The 9,629-nt window shown below is 35.5% G+C and overlaps 1 pseudogene; it reads left to right on the plus strand.

The window, feature by feature from the left end:
• The first annotated feature begins 221 nt into the window (after nt 1-221).
• LOC139850716 (uncharacterized) lies at nt 222-8,050 on the plus strand (annotated as a pseudogene).
• Nucleotides 8,051-9,629: the final 1,579 nt, after the last annotated feature.

The following is a 9,629-nucleotide window of genomic DNA, read 5'->3' on the forward strand; positions in this document are numbered from 1 at the left end:
TCGCTAGCGGGTTTAAAAGGGGAACCATGTATATGGTTGAAGTTCCTAAGGAGGAATGGCTAGGTGATTTTGTGGGTGTTAAAAGTCCTAGCGTGCTAATGCTTTCCGGTATTGTTGAGAGGTCTTGTTTGAGTGGGAGCTCAAAGGAAGTTGAAGCTAGTGGAAATTCGGGTTGAATTGGGTACACTAGAGCTTTCGTCACTTCGGATAGATCTTCTCCAATGGAAACTTTGTTGCGATCGGCCGAGGAAGATGAACAAGAGGTTTTCATGAGAGTCACTGTCAAAGATACATCCGTACAGTGGGAGTTGGCTCAGGATGAAAAATTGGGTTTGTCAAAAGACGTGCGCACGTATGTGGTCGGTGGTCCAATGGTGAAAGCTAAGGCAGTTATGTAGAAAATCAAGGGTGTGATTGCGTTCTCACACGATTGCCTTGATGGTGTTATCCACATGTTTGTTCTACCGGAGGGTTTATTCTTTGTTGGAAAGATAAATCAGGTGGATAGAGTTTTGTACGGGTAGATCACTTGGGCGATGGGGTTAATTGGGTCGGGTCAGACTCAAACGACCCGTTATCTCCTAAACTAAGGAGGTAGGTGCAATAGCCAAAGAGTTGTTCTTGTTTCCCAAGCTAGTAACATATAGATCGTATTATAGCTCAGTGGTATTTTTTGATGTCGAAAGACTTCACTTTTTCGAAGGTTATCGAATGAAGTGCGGCGTGATTCGGGTGTCTCATCCGGCGGTATCAAAAGGAGGTATAATTAGCGGGTCAAGTTGTTATTGTGGGATGATATTGATGGTGACAAAGTCAAGTTAAAGATGGGTTTGTTTGAATACTCCTTCAAGTGGGAGATTGTTAGTGTTGAAGTAGGATTAAACAAATAAAAGAATTGAGGAGGGCATGCATCAAACGTGAGCTTATATATTGCAACGTGACAAAGTAGATCGAGCATATAGTTACTTTTGGAGTTGCTGGAAACTTTGATGTCACATTTGGTGACATAATGTCACCATTGGTGACATCTAAGTTTGGTTCTCACGTAGAAGACTTATTTTACAAATAGGTCGGCTATTATATTAGGAGTTATATTCTAATTAGAACTCCGTAGAAGATTTGTTTTGTGGTTCTAAAATATCCTAGCTTGCTCCCTAAGCTATTGTTTTCTCCTATAAATAGTCCCATATGTAACCTGTAAAATGGCACCTTCAAATTTCAATAATAAGAATACTCTTTGGTTGACCGTGGATTAAACCAATAGCAATATTGGATATAACCACGTTATATTCTTGTGTTCTTTTACGTTTTTTGCAATTTATTTTCTTTGTTCACTTGAATTATTTGTTTATTGTTCGTGAGTTTGATAACTCGGGGTTATCAAGTTCTTGTTGGGCTCACTAAAATTCCTAACACTACATGGCGTGGAAAACGCCCCACAAACGCCAGGAATGGGGCGTTTGTGGGCGGTTGTCGGCGAATCACGAGGGAAGAGAAGGGGCGGTTTGGCTACGTGATGATATCTGATTAGTTGGAGCAGTTTTATTGATTTCCAAATCAAGAATTGTGGCTGGAGTGATATTTGGGCAAATAAATAAAATGGAGATTATAAATGAAGACCTGACGATAGTTAAACGAAGAAGATGGGGTTTTTTTATTTATTTAGTTTACACTTAATACCGTTGTAGTATGTTAAAGTCTACAAATAGAATATATAAGTTACTCACATTTTAGTTTAAGCCCCTTAAATTTTTAGTCCGTATGATTTTTATTATATAAAAGCATAATAATTTATATTTTATTTCTCTTTACTTATTTATAGTATAGTACATTTATATATATATATATATATATATATATATATATATATATATATATATATATATATATATAATAAAAAATATAATAAACAATATAAAAAATCAAAATTAAATGACACGTCACTGGCAACATGTAACATACTGAAACCCGGGCTAGTTGTAAGTTGTCTATTTTGCCCTTAGGGTTTGTGCTTAAGTTTTAAGTGCTTTTATTTTAATTATTTTATTAGTGTTTTATTATATTTGTGTTGTGACCAGTTTGTGACAAGGGTCCCAGAACAAGTTTGTTTATTTTAATTGGACCTCGTTGGGGTTACCTAATCGTGTGCGAAAGATTTCAGATAACTGATAAATACCCGTGTGTGATGGGGTATTGTGTTTTAACACAAATATAAAAGCCTTGACCAGCTCATTTTTGATGTTTCCAGAAAATTCACTTCATCACTCATGTACCTAACTTTCACCTCTTCAAAAACCCTAATCACTCAATCTCGATTTGGTTCTTAAATTGAGTCAAGAAACTGATTCATTGTGTTATTGTGAGTCTATCAAGGTAAGATTTGTCAAATTTTATGTCCAAATCAGTGTGTAAATTGAGTTTGAAGGTGAGTTTTGTTAAAAGTGATTTTTGGGTCAAAAGTACTTAAATTGATGTTGTTTGAGCATAAAAGTTGTGGGTTTATGTTTCTAAATGTTTAGTGTAAAAGATGTGTTCGGTTTTGGGGTCTTAAACGAGTCATAGGTCGAGATTTGGTGATTTTGGGTTGAAACCCGTCACTTTGCTGCTGTTGCAGCTGATGAACTACATTCGGCCGATGGTCTTTGACCATCGACCGATGGTGAGGGACGATCGGCCGGTGGACAAGACCATCGACCGATGGTGTATGATTTCTGACCATCTGATGTAATTTTGACGATCGGCCGATTGGGGGGACCATCGACTGATGGTGTGTTGACGATCGGCCGATGGATGGGACCATCGACCGATGGTCTTAGACAGTGAAAATTTTACTAAGTGTTGATTTTAGCGGACGCATTTTTTTTTCCTAATTTGCTATAATTCGCTGTCAGTGTGTCTAATCTTGATGGGAACACTATTCTAACTCGGTTTTTGCTGTTCTCAGGAGATAAGGACAAAGAGGAAGCTCGGAAATAATAACTGAGCAGTTGCTGGTAATTGGTGAGTGGGTCTATCTCCGGATAGAGTTTAAGTAGCATATCATGCTACTGTGGTTGACTCTTTTACCATGCATAGTGTAAAAATTGCCATGTTAGATTAATATAGTATGCCTGATGTTGTATGTGAATTATGTGTACACTGTGTGATTGGCACCAGTCGGGCCTAGGGAGACTGGGGACTCGAGACCGTGCCTAGGAGAGGTTAGAGTCCGTATGAGGTCAACCGTGCCTAGGGGAGGTTGGGTCCATAGGCTACTGATTGTTGAGTATAGTGTGAACGATGCACCCCCTGCATCTGGATAACTAAACCCTGAATTGAGTAGCAGGGACTATCGGTAGACTCAGGCCCGATCAGCTGAGAGTAGTGTGCTCGTACAAGCCGCCGATCCTCGTATTGTCTTATTGTATGCTAGTTGGTAGTTAGCAAGTGTTGTTGTTAGTATATAGCTTGTGTGTGGCTTAAGCTATATCTGTTAGATAAATTCCATTCACTTAGCGGTACGCTAATCCCCCACATATTCTCCCCTTGCAGGTTTAGGTACTGCTAGTCGGAATGGGTGCTGTGGCAGAAGACATGTTTGACAACCCTACTCTGATGTGGACTTTTGTTTAAATCATGTTTTGTAATAACGTAACACCGCTGTGTAACCTTAAACTTAATTACTCAGATTAATGTAATGTCGTGACTTATAGTGTGTTTGTTAATAAGTCTTCCGCTGTGTTTAAAAAAAAAAAAAAAAAAAAAATTGGCCGGTGTTACACAACAGCCCCTACAAAGCCCTCAATTACAACTTCCCAATTTTTCTGTCATGGTCTAGTCAGCGACTTGCTCAAAAAAGTACCCCATACCCACTCCACGTCACAATCACCATTATCTATGGTCTAATATGTAAAAAAAAAAAAATTGCGGTTGGTCCCTCGATTTAACGTCCTTTAAATTTTTCCGTTAAATCTATCTCATCATACCAATGGTCCATTTTTTTTTTATAGTTAAATCTTATCTTATTCTACCATTAAATCTTATCTCATCCTACCATTGGACCTTATAAGTTGGATGAAATTGGGTGATCTGTCGTTGATTTCTACTTATTTTTGAGTTATTGTGGTTTAACACTTATCAAGTTATGATTTTTATGTTAATTGTTTACCTAAACATTTTCAATTTTTTTTACTAGCAATGCCAATCTGAAATGTATTTTGGGATGTCCCAAATTAATTGTCTAGATTCTTTTTCAACCAATCAAAAAAGGTTATTCTAAAGAGAGAAGATATATTATTGGTGGAGAATGAAGTTAGTGAGATTTCATAAAACTGCATGTTTTTGTCTGGGAACAATAGATTTGAGACGGAGGGGTACATTATTATTGGTTCGGACAAATGGAAATTTATGATTCTATATGTAGCATGCAACTTGGTTCTGTTTACGATTAACTTCATAAGCAAAGTTTCATTTCGTAACGGTTGTATCATACCCATCTACTCTATCTATTAAAGTAAAATAGTATTTACCTCAGATCTTAATAAATCAAATTACAACAGCCAATCTCAACCATTAGATGAGGTTTTTTTGGGTAATCCAATGGCTAAGGTTTATCTGATGTGAGAATTACCTCTCCGATGTTAGATTTATGTGAGTTTCCTAAATTACCCCTCTAACAACAAAAAAACAATAAGCGTATCAGGTACTACGATTCACAACCGTGTCTTCAAAAACCGATTTTATTTAACCGTCATATCAACTTCTATTCGATCCATGCACACACACCTAGCACACACACAGTCACCAAATCTTATTTCATAATCACCCCTGTATCGCCAGTTCCAAACTTCACTCAATATATGATCAACTTTTAATCAAACACATCTGATTATATCAAACGGCAACGAACAGAGAGAGCTTGCGAGACAGAAATGGGGAAAACAAAGGGGTGACAATCACAAACCGTAAATAATTTCAATTCTAATTCTAATTCTGATGGAGAAAATGAGGAATTAAGATCAAGTGATATAGAAGAAGAGAAATCAGGCTTCTTTGCTTGCTATTTGTTGACGTCACTCTGCCCTAGATACAAAGGACACACTTACATCGGATAAATATATCTATATCTATATCTGTATCTATATCTACATGCGTTTGTTTTTGTTAATTGTTGTGAATTAGACGATATCAATCAATAACCACTCGATGAGTTGATTCTGCAGTTAATTAGTGATTCACACATTCTTTTGTTTGGTTTAGGGTTGAATCTGTGTTACTGATCTCTGAATATAGACAGTTTTAGCAATTTGTTAAATATTTTTATTGATTTCTGCGAGGATGTGATTAGGGGTTAACTTTTAAAATGTATATGTAACAAGAATTACTGATTCGTCTGAAATTAGCTATTCGTTAGTAAGGTGTACTGCTTGGATTTCATATTGTTAAAATGAATGATGATTTGTCAGTTAGTAGCTTAAAATGCAAGCATAAAGATCATGGTTTTATGAGTTTATCTATTTTTATTGGTGTAACTGGAATCTAAAAGTTGTAGTTTTGGTGATTACCTTTGAGAGTTTTGCGAGCAGTTGCCTACAAGTTCTTATGATTGAAATTTTACCAGAAAATGTTACTGCAGCTGCCGCCACATGTTCACATGCTAATACAACATGTTACCTGTTTAATTGGTTGCATGTTCTATTTTGTTAGGTTTACAGTTAACCCACGAAGGCGTATTAGACAACACAATGGGAAATTGTGCAGTGGTGCATTCAGAACAAAGAAAAAAAGCCCATGGGAAATGGTACTTTGCATACACGGTTTCCCGACTAACACCGTTGCACTACAGGTATGATCGGTATATATATAACCATTGAATTTTTATTTTCTGTAAATATTTACAATCTCTTGAATTTTTTTTATTAAAATTTATAATGTAAGTTACCAATTGCAGTTTGAGTGGGCTTGGCAACACCCTGTGGAATCGTTGGCGGTTAGACAGGCGGCAGTGGGTTTTAAATCGCTTGGCGGACTTGCATAAGATCAAACTAGCATACACGATGCTCACACTACCAGCCTAGAACAAGTACGTACAACAATTTTTTCAGCCCATACGCCAAATTATATAATTGGGTTGCTACTATTCACTAACATCTTTGGTTTGTGATTCTGTTGTTCAGATTGAATCTGACGGTTAACTTTTTTTCAACAAAATATACGAAGCATTATGTGGGGTGCCCAACCTTACCAAGCCAAATGAAGGTACACGTTCGCCCCATGGATGATCTTCCATGTTACACAGAAGGATATAAAGAAGATGATGATGTGTTCAGATATGATAATGATATGTGGGATGATGTTGATGATGAAGAACCTGATAAAGCTGGTGGGTCCTGCAATTTGGAGGTACCAAATGAAGATGTAACTATGCATGTTCATGTTTATAAAGACTCTGACGACAATCAAGAAGATGATGAACCGTTTTACAGTAATTATTTGTTGGATGAGGATGATGAACCTGTGAAAACGGGTGGATCATGTGATTACAACATTGGTGAAGAAGCCATTTGTGTTTCAGATGATGAAAAATCTGAACTTTCGCCGTCTACTGGCTTGAACAACTGTAATGATGTTTCTCAAACGATTGAAGATAAAAATGGTAGCATGTTTGAAAATAAAAATGGAGTTAGAAACAAGATTTTTACTTCTGTTGGTGAGGTTGAGGTGATCGATGTTTTTACACCATCACGCCATCACCTGAATACAGACCAAGTACACGAAGGAAGAAGGTCGACAGCTCTATCGTGTGTCCTGAGATTATTGACTTGACTCAGTCACCTATATGTGTGTAAGTGTGTAACTTATGTTTTTCTGTTAAAGCATATGTTAGTCATAGATGCAATTTGTTGGTTTTTTTCAGAGATATAGAAAGAACAATTTGTATTTGTTGGTTACTTACTTTGATAATCAATTGTAACCCCCAAATAATAAAGTTTTAAACAAGTGAAGAGAGGATCTGCTAATATGAGTTTTTGTTTACTTGAAGTAGCATTTACTAAAAACTAACCCACATAAAGGGGTTGTAACTACTACTGTATGATGTATCCAACTAGGCTCAATTTACCATCTATACTCAGGCCTCTGCATACATTCTATCCATATTTGACTTTTCTAAAGATGTATTGAAACATCTATTGTTGTAAGTTCTATAATACATCTTGTTTATATAGCCTACCATATGTGTTGTACGAAATAGGGTTAAAATTATTGACGAAGATAGTTGGTACGGCTATGGCTGCAACAAGTTCGGAAAATAGCAAGACTCAAATTCTCCAAAGTGGTGGTTGATTCTGAATATGAATGTGACCATTGGGTCGGATCATGTATATACTGAAAGAACCGGAACATGTTATTAAAAACGACATGGATACGTGTTAGTTTGTGTTGGATCGTCTGAAGGCCACTACAATTAAGGTAAATACACATACTCATATTCATCGATTCATTCTTATTATGTTTGGATAATCTGCATTTTTGTTGATTTTGAAACAACTTTCATTTTCATCTGTTCAAATTCCCATTGACCCTTTTCCATTTCCGTTTTCCTTATCTTTGCAGAGACTAAAAAACATCGTATGCAAAGCTAGCCACTTTTCTTCTATCTGTTTTATGTTGGTTCTACTTCGTCCTCTTCAACCGCCATTTACAAAACCCCGCCTCAGTAAATATACTCTCTTTCTCATTTCTCATTTATTTTAATTATGTAGACGTTGAGTTGCCACGTTTCATTTTGTGCAACAATATTGATTATTACTAATTTTTCCTCATAGTTTTTTAGTTATTATAGTCTTGTTCCATTTTGGCTTGTGTATGTTGGGTAGTTTTGGTCTGTACACTGACTGTTTGTGTTTCTTCATCGGCTTCAGTTGGGTTGTTTTTGTCTGTACACCAACTGCTTGTTATAAAGTGTAGCTTAACTTCATAGTCTTGTTTAATCCATTTGATGTCATGTGTGATCCAAGAATTTGATTATCTATATCTTTCATTCGTAAAAGGGTGACCTTTATTGATAAAATTATGAATGACTCTGCTTTGCCTTTGTTTACCATGTTGTTTTTTCCTAAACTATATGTTGTTGGTTAAAGAGTTCAGTCATTTGAAAGCAATAGATAGAATGTAAAGATGATATTATGTTGAACCTATTGTTTTATGGTTGCAAGTGGGTAGGGTGTTAGTTTATGGATTTTATCAAATTATGGGACTTGATTAGCAAGTAAAAGTTTATGTAGAATTTTAAGTTGTAAATCCATGTGAACTATGCACATTGAAGTTGGTCAATCTTGATGATCATGTATGTTCATTTTAGTACTGGACATACCTGAAGGTTTATGGTAGTCTATCAAAGCCTAAAAGTCACATAAGCTTGTCTTCACCTAAATTTATAATTATTGATACTTCATTATTTCATATCGTGATAATTTTTAAGAGTTGACATACATTCGCTTTTTATCTGTATATTTCAAGGTCCATCTTTATTCTGTGTATTATTCGGCGCTCATGTTTTTCCCTCATACTTGTGCTTTAGGAAGTTACGTGTGCAACTGAAGATGTCAAGCAACCTCGGTACATGTTAATCTTTTAAATGAACCATTTAATCTCTATAAGCAATTAGCGAATTGCGTGGAGTAAGAGATCTATTCGTCTGACGGTCAAAACCTGGGTTGGTCATGTTCATTAATGCTACAAAATATCCCAAGTTATTAAACACAGATGCAAATGTAATTTACCATAAGTCACTTCAATAATATAATAATCATTTGCAAAATTGTGGACATTGTTACCTTCAGTTTATACTAACCACTTTTTTCAAAAAAAAAAAAAAAACAAAGACCTGTATATATAAATTTTAACTAATTAGTGGTTTTGGATATATTGTCAATTTTCTTAATAAGCTTAAAACCCAATATTTGGTGAAAGTTCATACTTCTCTTTAAGTATGACATATTTCACCACTGGGCATTAGTATAAAATGCAAGGAACCTACTTTTGGTTGAGGCCTTAAATCTCAAATTGTAGGCTCCTTTTGTGCATCACATTCTTGTGTTTTCATCAATTGATTAAGAAAATTTGAATTGGACTGTGTTTAGAAATAATGCAGGAAGTAGAGTAGGCAATTTATAATGCGTCGATTTGGGCTATGCTTTATCTCTTACAAGTCAAATATTGATGCCGCACCTAATTCCGATATAAAATATAATGTTCATTTGATGTATTTATTATACTTTCAGAATTCATATGAAGGTTTCTAATTAACTCACTGGTTGTAAGTTTGGAGAGAATAGTAGTAGATTTTATGTTGATTGTCTTCATAAAATTACTTAGTGTAAATATTATGAATGTTGGAGCATGATTCGTTGTGAAATGCAGGATAATTTGAAGGTTCTAGGGTACAAAGTCAAAGTGTCAATAACCCCAATCGTAAAATGGCACTTTTACACTTCTATTGTTTATTCTTTGAAAATTCTGTTTTTCTAATGTTTATACTGCAACAACCATGTGAAACCCAACCTGAAATTTAAAAAATCGTCTATTAATTATTTATAGTAATGTGTTTTATTTCATTGTAGATAACTTGCATCTCATGTGTAAGTACT

Source organism: Rutidosis leptorrhynchoides, chromosome 1 (assembly GCF_046630445.1).
Source record: "Rutidosis leptorrhynchoides isolate AG116_Rl617_1_P2 chromosome 1, CSIRO_AGI_Rlap_v1, whole genome shotgun sequence".
Classification (NCBI taxonomy): domain Eukaryota; kingdom Viridiplantae; phylum Streptophyta; class Magnoliopsida; order Asterales; family Asteraceae; genus Rutidosis; species Rutidosis leptorrhynchoides.